Source organism: Lolium perenne, chromosome 4 (assembly GCF_019359855.2).
Source record: "Lolium perenne isolate Kyuss_39 chromosome 4, Kyuss_2.0, whole genome shotgun sequence".
Lineage (NCBI taxonomy): Eukaryota > Viridiplantae > Streptophyta > Magnoliopsida > Poales > Poaceae > Lolium > Lolium perenne.
In genome coordinates this window covers 189,157,965-189,171,268 of record NC_067247.2, presented here as the reverse complement: position 1 = coordinate 189,171,268, position 13,304 = coordinate 189,157,965, and positions in this window count along the sequence as shown.

The window sequence follows — 13,304 nt, the reverse complement described above, 5'->3', positions numbered from 1 at the left end:
CCATGTGTGAGTAATTCCCCCGCTGTAGGCTGCAGGGGATGGTAGGGATTGGATGATATTGGTCATGTAATAGCATAAGATTGTTAGGGCATAGTGCCTAGTGTCCGTAATTGGTACTTTGATGATATTGTTGCAACTTGTTATGCTTAATGCTTGTCACTAGGGCCCGAGTGCCATGATCTCAGATCTGAACATGTTATTGTTTCATGATGATATTCATTGTTTTATGATCTTACCTGCAAGTTGTATACACATGTTGCTGTCCGGAACCCGAGGCCCCAAAGTGATAGAAATTGGGACAACCGGAGGGGAAGGCGGTGACGTGAGGATCACATGTGTTCGCGGAGTGTTAATGTTTTGCTCCGGTGCTCTATTAAAAGGAGTACCTTAATTTCCAGTAGATTCCCTAGAGGCCCGGATGCCACCGGCTGGTAGGACAAAAGATGTTGTGCAAGTTTCTCATTGCGAGCACGTACGACTAAATATGGAACACATGCCTATGGATTGTTTAGTACTTGGATACTGTTTTATTACTATCTGCAAATTCCCTACCTTGATTGTTACATGAGTTTCTTTCATCCATGCAATGCCCGTTCATCCATCCCTGTGCCTACAATATTTTAATCCTGCTGTTTACTATAATCACTACTGTTGTCTTTGTTACACTGCTGCTGATATTTCACTACTGCTACTGCTATAAAACTGTTACTACTGATAAACTCTTGCGAGCAAGTCTGTTTCCAGGTGCAGCTGAATTGACAACTCCGCTGTTAAGGCTTACAAATATTCTTTGGCTCCCCTTGTGTCGAATAGATAAATTGGGTTTTACTTCCCTCGAAGACTGTTGCGATCCCCTATACTTGTGGGTCATCAAGACTATTTTCTGGCGCCGTTGCCGGGGAGCATAGGTTTATTTGCAAGTTCACTTGGATTGATATTGTTCGCTGCAAATTCTCCATCATGGGTAAACCTCGCGATACTAAAGTCGCCATATTACCATCCACTACAAGAAAAGGTACAACTTTGAGTACCTCTTCTGCTCTTGATTCACCATCTGTGATAAGTCAACTTGTTTCACCACCACAAGCTGCACATGCTGGTACTTCTGTTGAATCTGAAAATTCTTATAATTTTAATGATGCTTCTGCTGTGCTTGATGATAGTGGTTCGTTAGGATCCTTTCTAGATGCTACAATTGCTAGGTCTAGACAAATTGAAAATACTAAAACTCCTAATGAAAATACTGCTACACCTGTTAATTCACCTGAGTCTGTTGAATACTCTAGTGATGATCCTGATGAAGATTATGTGGAACTTGATGATGATTTTATTGTTAAATGCAATGCTACTACTGATGCAAGTAAAATTAAAAAGCTTCTTGCACAACATACTGTTAGATATAAGCTGTCTCCTGATCCTAAATTTGCCACATCTCCTATAAACATTAAGGATAAGGATTATGATTTTTCTCTTGATTTATCTCATATATCTATTGTTGAGAAAATACCCTTTTGTGGTACTGAAAAAGAAAGTGCTGTAGAACACATGAATGAACTTTCCACTTTGAGTACCTTGTTTTCTGATGATATCAAGAAGCGTACTTATTTTGTTGCTAAATTTTTTCCTTTTTCATTAAAGGATGATGCTAAAACTTGGTATAATAGTTTGCCTCCTGATTCTATTGATAGTCTAAGTGGTTTGCTTGATGTTTTCTTTCGGAAATACTTTCCTGCTAGTGCCCAACATATTGCTTTGCAGAAAATTTATAGTTTTGACCAGGAAGATGGAGAGAAATTGCCTGAAGCTTGGGAAAGATTTTGCTCTCTTATCAGAGCTCGACCTGGACATGATCTAGAAAAGCATGATTTACTTGATATATTTTATAGTGGACTAACCATTGAGTCTAGGGCATATTTGGATAGTTGTGCTGTTTGTGTTTTCAGGAAAAGAACTCTGGACGAAGCTGAAGAATTATTGGCTAAAATAGGCCGGAATCATGATGATTGGACTACACCTGAACCAACCCCGACGCCAATATTGAAGAAGAGGGGTTTGATTAAATTAAATGATGACGATATGAGGGAAGCCAAGAAATCTCTTAAGGAGAAAGGTATTAAATCTGAAGATGTGAAGAATTTTCCTCCCATAGAAGATTTATGTAAGATAACTCCCTCTTCATCCATGATTGAGGTAAATTCTCTTCAACGCTTTACTAGGGAAGATATTCCGTATTCAAAACCTCCTGCTCAATGCTTAGATGAGTTTGATAATTATATTGTTAAGCAAAATAATTTTAATATGAGAGTAGAGAATCATTTAATGGAAAATTCTCAAGCTATTAGTAAATTGCACGATATTGTGGAGAGAACCTCCAATGATGTTAAGATGCTTGTTAAACATTTTCATATGATTCAAACTCAAATTGATCAACTCACTAAAGTGCAAAATGACTTGTTAAAAAATAGTTCTAAAGAAAAACATGCTTATGAAGTAACAACTAGAGGCGGTGTTTCTACTCAGGACCCTCTATATCCTGAGGGGCATCCCAAAAGAGTTGAACAAGATTCTCAACGAACTGAACCTAGTGCTCCTTCTAAGAAAAAGAAGAAGAAACATCAGAATGTTGTATAATCCTCTGAGCCTGTTAATGATCCTAATAGTATTTCTATTTCTGATGCTGAAACTGAAAGTGGTAATGAACATGATAAAGATAATGATAAGAATGATGCTTCTGATAAAGAAGAGGTTGAAGATGAACCTGAAAAGCATGCTAAAAATAAAAAGTATACTAAAGAAGATTTTATTGCTAAGAAACATGGTAATGAAAGAGAACCTTGGGTTCAAAAACAAATGCCTTTTCGTGCTAAGAAACTGAAACCAAAGGAAGAAGAACACTATAATAAATTTTGTGATTGGATGAAAGATTTATTCTTGCAAATCTCTTTGACTGATGCTATTAAATTGCCTCCTTATTCAAAGTATATGAAACATATTGTCTCTAACAAAAGGAAAATTCCTAATGAGGAGATTTCCACTATGCTTGCTAATTACTCTTTCAATGGAAAAGTTCCAAAGAAGCTGGGCGACCCAGGTATACCGACTATTCCTTGTTCTATTAAGAATAATTATGTTAGAACTGCTCTATGTGATTTGGGAGCAGGTGTTAGTGTTATGCCTTTTTCTCTTTATAAGAGACTTTATTTAGATAAGTTGATACCGACTGATATATCTTTGCAAATGGCTGATAAATCTACTGCTATTCCTGTTGGTATATGTGAGGATATTCCTGTTCAAGTTACTAATAACTGCTTGATATTAACTGATTTTGTTGTGTTGGAAATGCCTGAAGATGATAATATGTCTATTATTCTTGGGAGACCTTTTCTTAACACCGCAGAGGCTGTTAGCAATAAAGGAAATGTTACTTTCAATGTTGATGACAAGGAACATATTGTTTATTTTCCCAAGAGGATTGATAAAGTATGTGGAGTTAATACAATTTCTAATGTGAGAACTATCAAAGTGGGAGTTATTGATTGTCCTATATATGAGCCTAAAGAAGGATATCAAAATATTATGATTGGATCCGTATCAATACAATACAAGGTAACATGATTGATTTGAGGTTTATTTCATCTTATGCCATGTAAAATTTATTTGGTGGCAAGACTTGATCAACCTTGTTAACAAGTACATTTTATATGCATAGAGGAGCTAAACAACATTTCTTTCTTCCTCCACTTGTTCTACTTGCTGTAGCACTAATTGTTTTGCAAGATTCTTTAGTTGTTTAGAGGTTTGAAAATCTTTTTCTGCCCAGTAATAATAATTTTAACACCCAGAAATGTGCATTTTTCAAAGTTTTCAAAAATTCACAAAAATTATACCGTTGGTCTTAGTTTTCGAGGAGCTACCTGGGAGCACCTGGGGCTGACCAGTGGGGCACCCCAGGGCTGCCCCCCATGTGTCGGTGCGGCCAAGGAGGGGGGCGCGCCACCCTGTGGTGTGGGCCCCTCCTTGCCCCACTAACTCATCTCTTTCTCCCATCTCACTCTCTCTCTCCCGAAAAAACTCATACCAACTTTCTCTCACTCGCGTTTTTGCTCAAGAGCTCAGGATTTCTCGATCTCTTTGCTCAGCCCAGATTTCTGTCTGAAATTTGGCACATTTGCTCTCCGGTATGTGACTCCTTCGATTGTCCAATTAGAATTTTGTTTGGTTGAGTATATCTTGAATATTTTGCTGCTGTAGGTAACATGTTAAGTGAGCTTGCATGCTTGTTCTAAGTTGTAAAAATTAGTTTTGATGCATGTTTAGTACTCTACCAAGTTCCTATAGTAGTTTCCCTCAATTATATGTCTCCAAATCAACTTTAATAATGTTTGTTGAAAAATTTCAGAAAATGGAGTGGAAGAGGCACCAACTAAACCAACAAGAATTGGAGGTGCAAGAAGTTATGAGAGTTCACCGTGAAGAGGGAGTATACCCCTCTTACTACCCATGCACAGATTTTATGAGGAGTGCAGGAATCTTGCGAGATGTTCAAAATCTGATTTCCAATGCATGGTTGGAAAGTATTGTTGTTGGTGAACCTTACCAATATGCAAAACTGACCATGTCAGTGGTGCAGGATTTTGAATTCAATTGGTCTCAATCTAACCCCATGGTTCGATACAAAATTTATAATAAAACTGTCAACTTGCCTTTTGATGATTTTTGTGCAGCAATTAGAGTGCCACAATGGGGATCATGTGAGAAGGTTAGGGGACTGCCGCAGGAGCTCTTGAACCTATACAAGATGATTTGTCAAGGGAGAAGCTTCTCAGATGAGAGTGGTAAAATCAGTAGTATTCAACTCCCAGATATTCGTTACTTTGCTTATTTCATCACCAAGTGCGTTCTTGCTAGAAAGAATGCAAATAAGTTATCTATCCAGGATTTGGCTTTCCTAGCTGCTGCATTGCAATGTGATAGGACTTATAATTTGGGTGCTTTGATATCCTATAGACTTGCTACTAACCGTGAGAAGGGAGGAATTTGTGGAGGTCTCATCGCCTCTTGTTTTTTAGCTATGCATGGTGTAGAACCTCACCATCTTGATATTCAGCTCTCCATAGAGAAACTTGACATCGTTTCCATGATTAAACATGACTTTGTTTCTGATTTGTCTAATTTGAGTAACTTTTCTTACAAGATAACATTTTATAAGAAAAATTGGAGAACAACTAAGAAAACTGAAAAGCTAGTAGGATTGCCTGCACCTGCTTTGTTTAACCTTGATTCCAGGCAAAATTGGTCGGTCACAGAAGATGAACCTAATGCATACATAGAGGGGGGTGGCCATCATGCAGAGGACGGCACGGAGGAGGCCGAGGAACCCCTCGACTTGTCATCTGATGCAGTGAGTTCCTCACATAAACATTTTGGGCTTGTGGAGCCTTCACCCTTTTCTTCTGCACAAGGACCTTATTATGACCACGCCATGTATGATCCACCGGTGTGGAACCCTGACCCTCGCTGGGGTTGATCTCCACTTAGGCCAAAAGCCTAAGCTTGGGGGGAGGTATACCGGCATCACTCATTCATTGCATATTATAGTTGCTGGATACTTGTGCATACTTGTTTAGCTTCTTAAGGTGGTTTCTAATAAGAGGAAGATGATATTTGGGGAAGTGCTGTTTGAAAACAGATTCTGGACTGATACCAAAAAAATTCGCAAAAACAGTCAGAACGTTATTTTGCGAAGCCAATTTTTGTGCATGTTCCCCATGTTGTTATCTAACTTTATTAGTTGAACACTTTTCGAGTTGAGCAGCGGAAGATTTTCTTAAAAATCGATTACTGTACTGCTGTCAAGTTTGACGAATTTCTGCTGCTTTGTGTTTATGTGACTCTTTTAGTTTTCATTTTCTTGTTTTTGCTTCGTTTCTTTCCTAACACACAAAAAGATCAAAAATATTTCTGTTTTTTCTCTTCACCATTTGTTTATTTTGGTTTCTTGCTCTTATTTTGCTTTATTTGCTATCGTTGGTTTGCTATAAGAAAATCCAAAAAGATTTTGCTTTGTTTGCTTGTTTCCTTTTGTTCTTGTTTCCAATTCGAAAACACCAAAAATATTTGTTGTTCTTCTTTGGTTTTGTAAAGTTTATTATGGAGTTCAGCGGTCTCCAGTGGCTGGAGCTTGGTTTTCATTCCATATTATTCAAGCTACACAATTGAAAGGCAATAATGATGATCTACGACAATTCGACTGTGGTGAGAGGCTGGTATGAACTCTATTTGTTTTCATTTTTGTACATATACTCATCCATTTGAGCATGCTTAGTTGGTTCATGTGAGGTATATGTCATTTAAGAAAGTCTAGTAGTTCATGATCTCTCATGTTTAGCTCCAGTTTATTAATATGAGTAGCATGTCATGGATATTTGCTTGCATTGTTTTATTCATAAATAGGTATGACACTGTGGTATCCTCCTCTAAATAATTCACTTGAATCGACTTGGCACATGCTCACGCATGCATATGATTGAACAAAAGTCAATTAAGCCTCGATGATTTACTTTGCCTCAGAGTTCTTGTATCACTTTTATGCCTCCGTTAATTTATTTTGCCGCAAGCATGATTATGACAGTTACTGCTCTCTTGATTGTATCTTCCCAGTCTATTGCTAGCCTTCACTTGTACTGAGCGGGAACGCTGCTCGTGCTTCCAAACCCCTAAAAACCAAGTTATTCCAGAGTGTCCACCATAAATACCTATGCATGGCATTTCAAACCATTCCAAGTAAATTCTCATGTGCTACCTTTAAACCTTCAAAATACTTCTCAATTTGTGTTGATGTTTTATAGCTCATGAGGAAGTATGTGGTGTTTATCTTTCAACCTCGTCATTTACTTTTGACAGACTTCCATCAATGGACTAGTGGCACATCCGCTTATCCAATAATTTTGCAAAAAGAGCTGGCAACGGGGTTCCCAGCCCCAATTAATTAACTCTCATCAATAATTCTCTTCACTTGTTTTGCCCTGATTTATCAGTAAGCAACTTAATTTGCAAATAGACACTCCACCATGGTATGTGAATGTTGGAAGGCACCCGAGGATTCGGTTAGCCATGGCTTGTGTAAGCAAAGGTTGGGGGAGTGTCATCCATAATAAAACTAAAGTACGTGTGTAAACAAAAGAGAAGAGGGATGATTTACCTTGCTGGTAAAGATAATGTCCTTCATGGGAGCCGCTCTTCAAAGTCTGGTTGACGAGGTAGTTGGAGTGCCCACTACCATTCGTTGACAACAACAAACACCTCTCAAAATAATTTTTCTTCTGTTTTAAAAATGAAAAGCTCTAGCGCATGTTAATCCCTGCTTCCCTCTGCGAAGGGTCAATCTTTTACTTTTATGTTGAGTCACCATCCTTTCTTTGAGCATTTTCTTGAGAGCACAACTGTCATTCTTAGTATAATATGTTTGTCCCAAAATGTGATTAACTGTGGTATAACTTTGATGCTTTTATCTTTGACAATCTCTACTTCTAGTCTTTCCATGAACCTCAAAGGTGCCCGAGCATTTATGTTTTACTGTACAAATACGGGCAAGCGAGATACCACTTTATCATATCCTTTTATGAACATTGCAATCCTGCTGATAGACATGATTCATGATGCTTATTGTTAATTTGTTGGTACCTTTTCCATGATTGACATAGCTATTAGATGATTTTATTTGCATGTATCTTATTATGAATTGCCTAAGTACTTGTCCATATCATGAGAATATTTACATCATATGAACAAATGTGTTCGTGAAAGTTCTTTTATCGCACTCGCTTGTTAATCGAATTGCTTGAGGACAAGCAATAAGCTAAGCTTGGGGGGAGTTGATACATACAAAACGTATCTACTTTCCCGAACACTTTTGCTATTGTTTTGCCTCTAATTTGTGTATTTTGGATACAACTAACACGGACTAACGCTATTTTCAGCAGAATTGCCCTGGTGTCTCGTTTTTGTGCAGAAACTCAACTTTCAGGAAAATCCCCGGGATTAATTCTAATGGGCCTATTTTCATAGAAGAGGGACGGAGCCAGAAGACCAGAAGGAGGGGGGCCACGAGGCGCCAACCCCACCAGGCGGCGCGGCAGGCCCCTGGGCCGCGCCGGCCTATGGTGGCGGCGCCTCGGGCAGCCCTAGGTGCCCCCCTCTGGACTACTTAAGGGTTTCGACCTAAAAATGCATGGGGGTTAGACGAAATCACCAGAAAGCCATCTAGAACACCGCCGCCATCGCGAAACTCCGTCTCGGGACCAGAAACTCCGTTCTGGCACTCCGCCGGGACGGGGAATTGGAGGAGATCATCGCCATCATCACCACCGACGCCTCTCCATCGACCAGCCATGTTTCCCCCATCCATGTGTGAGTAATTCCCCCGCTGTAGGCTGAAGGGGATGGTAGGGATTGGATGAGATTGGTCATGTAATAGCATAAGATTGTTAGGGCATAGTGCCTAGTGTCCGTAATTGGTACTTTGATGATATTTTTGCAACTTGTTATGCTTAATGCTTGTCACTAGGGCCCGAGTGCCATGATCTCAGATCTGAACATGTTATTGTTTCATGATGATATTCATTGTTTTATGATCTTACCTGCAAGTTGTATACACATGTTGCTGTCCGGAACCCGAGGCCCCAAAGTGACAGAAATTGGGACAACCGGAGGGGAAGGCGGTGATGTGAGGATCACATGTGTTCACGGAGTGTTAATGCTTTGCTCCGGTGCTCTATTAAAAGGAGTACCTTAATTTCCAGTAGATTCCCTAGAGGCCCGGCTGCCACCGGCTGGTAGGACAAAAGATGTTGTGCAAGTTTCTCATTGCGAGCACGTACGACTAAATATGGAACACATGCCTATGGATTGTTTAGTACTTGGATACTGTTTTATTACTATCTGGAAATGCCCTACCTTGATTGTTACATGAGTTTCTCTCATCCATGCAACGCCCATTCATCCATCCCTGTGCCTACAGTATTTTAATCCTGTTGTTTACTATAATCACTACTGCTGCCTTTGTTACACTGCTGCTGATATTTCACTACATCGTTTATAAAACTGTTACTACGATAAACTCTTGCGAGCAAGTCTCTGCTTTCAGTGTGCAATGAATTGACAACTCCGCTATTAAGACTTACAAATATTCTTTGGCTCCCCTTGTGTCGAATCAATAAATTGGGTTTTACTTCCCTCGAAGACTGTTGCGATACCCTATACTTGTGGGTCATCAATGATCACCCATGAGCATCTGCTCATCCCATGAATTGTGTCATGCAGAAATTATGGATTGGATCCACTGGATCCTCTCCAGGTATTTAGTATACCTTGTTCCAGCTCCTAGATGGTTAAGCTCAACTGATGTTGAGCAGTTGCTTGATGATCTTGTTACTTGTCCTTCTCCTCCTAGCTCCTGATGATCTTCGTTAAGTTCCCATCTTTCTACTTGTTTTGGTTGGTTGGATTTTTGGATGGATAAATGGTTTCAGTATTGGTTGTTGCTGTTCTTGAGCAAGAACTGATGAACTCTCACTGTTCCTGCCTGGTTGCTTGGTGAATGGTGATCTGTCGACCTGTGCATTGCTTCTAGGGTTTCTACCCTTTTATACCTGTCGTGTTTCTCCTCTTGCTGTGACACATAAACCTGGCATGGCTTGGTGACTAGGTTGTGCTTGTGTGTGCTGTTGGTTGCACAGCAGCTCCATGAGCTGTGGGGGCACTTTGGTGAAACTTGAGCCCTGTGTGTGGCTCAGGTTTCGTCTGCCTATGGTTATCCTTGTTTTGTCCAGGTTTTGGACATGCACAAGTGTCCTTGACACTTGGTTTCACTCCCTGGCTAGTTACTGACTTGATTTTAACCCCCTGTATAGTTCCTTCTCTTTATTTTTGCAGGTTTCAAAGATGGAAATGATCCAAGACAACTCCTTCGAAGACATGTTGTTTAGGATTTTAGCCTAGGATTCAAATTCATGTAATCTTCTTTTTATTTTGCTTTTTATTCATCTAATTCTTGTATAATGGATAATGTAAAGACATTGTATGTGTGTAAGTATATCAATAAAGCTCAAATTTCCTTATGAACTCATTTGTGATTGTATCATTTACTTATATTGCAACTTGAACTTCAAAGTGATTTTAATTATGAAATTTATTTGAATTATGAAGTGTATTTGAATTATGAAATGTATTTGAATTATGACTTCATAATTCATATTCTATGTTGTTACCTTTTACTTCTTTAGTTTTAAATTCAATATGACTTGGCAATTCAAAATCATCTCCCAAATAAACAAGTTACAAAAGGAATCATGTCGAAATTCTTAACTCACATTGCCTAACCCTAATTGCAATTGAGAGAGAACCTCGATCCCTCTTAGGTTTAGTTGCAATAAGGCGCGAAATTTTTCCTCGTTTTGTGATAAAATGCACATCCCAATTCTAAATCTACCCTTCGATGATCCTATGTTCTGGGTTATTATATTTTTTGACCGCATAGGTCTGCCATACTTTGATTAAGGTGGGGAGAGAGAGGGGAAGATTTCATTTTTGTGGTCAAGAATGGCCAGCACATGGATCTACCCTGGATTAAAGGAGGAGAGAGGGGCATGCAGGCCAAAGGGACGCACGACGCAGACAAATTTTTGACATATATTTGGTCCATGTTTGCGTCAGAACGAACGTTGTGATCATTTTACGTCTAGCCGCTGGGTGTTTTTTATCTGCAGACGCAAACGGCCTCTTTGAAGATGCCCTAACGCCAATGAAAAGAAGAAAATGTTACTGATCAGTTTCCTCTGCCGACGGCACACGCGGCGCGGAAAAGTACAGGCATAAATCACGAATGAACATGTAAAATTTCAACAAAACTTTCTAGATGAAACACCAGGCATCAGTATCGATGCCACAGAAACTAATTCCATGTGTGAACACGCCAAAGTTGCAATCCTGAAAGTTAGCCTCTTGCGACAGGACATGCAGATGGGTCTCCGGCTAGCTCTGACTGTTGATCTTTAGGCCTTGAAGTCTTTGTTTCCTCCAACAGTGGATGATGCCTTGAGCACACCAATTCCACTGAAGTTCACTGGACAACTTTAGACTCGGTATTAGGTAGGTAGGCCCCTTCCGGAGACGAGAAACTCGGTCATTGAAAAATCAGAGCAGGTGTCGTTTTACCCTGGGAAGAAACCCTGAGATGTTGCTTTCTTGTTTACAAGAGCTGATTATGACAGGTACTGGGTACTTAGGACCACTATGTATTTAGCCTTCTCGGTGCCAGCCTCGCCTTGTGAAGGGAAGAGCTGATTATGAAAGATACCCCCTGAGACCCATTCTCATTGCCTGTGTAGAGCTGAAGATGTTGAACTATTTTTCTTTGAGTACATCAGTTTTGCTGTTTCTATCAAAGTGTAAACTGTCGTCCGTACACCCGATTCCTCGCTGCATCAACTACCAATCACTGTGGGAATTGATCGATCGGTCTAGATATCATGGTGGAAAATTCAATGTTTAGAACATTCAAACAACTTGGAGGATTAGCGGTCTTATTCTTCTGCTCGGCATCAGTGGACACTTCAAGTTGTTGTCCTATGGGGAGGGTCTGCCGGGCTGAAGAGAGGGAGGAAGCTCCTGTTTGAGAACCGAAGAAAAGGGAGAACCAACTGGTTGTTGGATGGTTAAGAACGAGTGATAGTTCAAGCTCGTCACTAGAGTTTAAATTCTAGGTTTGCCCTTTTTTGTCTTATAAAAGACAAAATATGTTTTCGGTACGAGGTGTGTTTCCGTCGATAGCGAAACGTATGTGATGATTTCACCAATCTCAAGACCAACAAATTAGTTTCATAGACTAAGTCTCTTGGAGGTGCTCATAAGCCGGAGCGAAGCTAGGTAGAATGAGTGTGGTCAATTGACCCCAATGGCTATGGTAAATTATTTGGCAATTTATTAATGAAACTAGTTGATTGATAGAAGATGGCTCATAAGGTAGTGTGTGCCTTAGTTAATAGAGGTGACTTTATATAAATATTTATGAGCGTCCCGGAGTGGTATGGTCTCATAGAAATGTTTCATCGTATCCTGATAATATGGGGTTGTTGATATTACATATATTCTGTAATAAAATTTTAATAAAAATTTCTATACATTAAATAGGTAATTTTATAGATAGAATTATAGATTTTAATGAGAGACCTTTTGTGGTACCCTCAAATAAATAACAACCATCTATTTTCCTGCATCCAAGGGCCAATAAGAATTCATACTTGTGCCAAAATGGTGAGAAGTACGATTCCTACTGCCGACCTCCAAAGGCAAAATCGGACGACGCCAACAAATCTCTCTTAGACGGGCCTGGCCCAAGATGGCCATTTCTATCTGCGTGTGTGTTGTAGTTTTTTTTTTAAATCATTCATGATCTAGATCGATGTCGTACACGCCTCCCTCACGTGGCCGCCGCCGGTGGTCCTCGCCGACGAGCCCGCGTCATACCTTCGGTTGAGTCGGTGCCGCGGCAACGCGGTCGCCGGACTCGGGTATGTTGGCGCCGCCGCGGATATTGAGGGAGGCCGGCGACGGTGGGGTTGAGATAATGGGGATGTGGTCGCTGGTGGTGCGGACTACTCCCCGCCAGCTGCGCAAGGGTACCTCGTCGCTCATCATGCTCACGGCGTGGTTGATCTGAAAGCATCGGAACGCTGTGATCTTCGACAATGCACAGCCCTCGCGTTCTCCCTCTTCAGCCGACATCGTGACGTGGCGGCAATGGGCGGACGCGGGAGTCCGGGGTGTCCGCCAACTACTCCCCTAGATTAGGGTCTCCTTTTTGGGTCGAGTTGTACTGCGGGGTGTTTGTCTCTCTTCGGAGGGGCATGTACATAACTAACTTTCTTTATCTATGAATGCATCGAAACGCAAGTCTTTTGCGTTTTCGCGTTTTTTTTTTTTTTTTTTTTTTTGTGTAGGCTGTCGGTGAGGGTGGCGCAGGTGAGGGCAGGAGGTCGTCGAAGTGGTCACCATGACTTGGAAGACGATGTGACAGGAGTCGATGGGATGATCCCGCTCCTGTTGCGGTGAGCATACGCGTTGCCTGCGTGTCGCCGACCTCAGTTGTGCTGGCGCCGCCGCGAAGAGTGCGGTCGCCTTCCTCTCGGCGGCGAGCTCGCTGGCCACATCGCACAACGGCTCGTCTCCTTCAAGGCCCCGGTCGGAGCGCTGGACGAGGCAAGCGACCCAACATCAAGCCATCATCATTCCATTAGACATTGTCA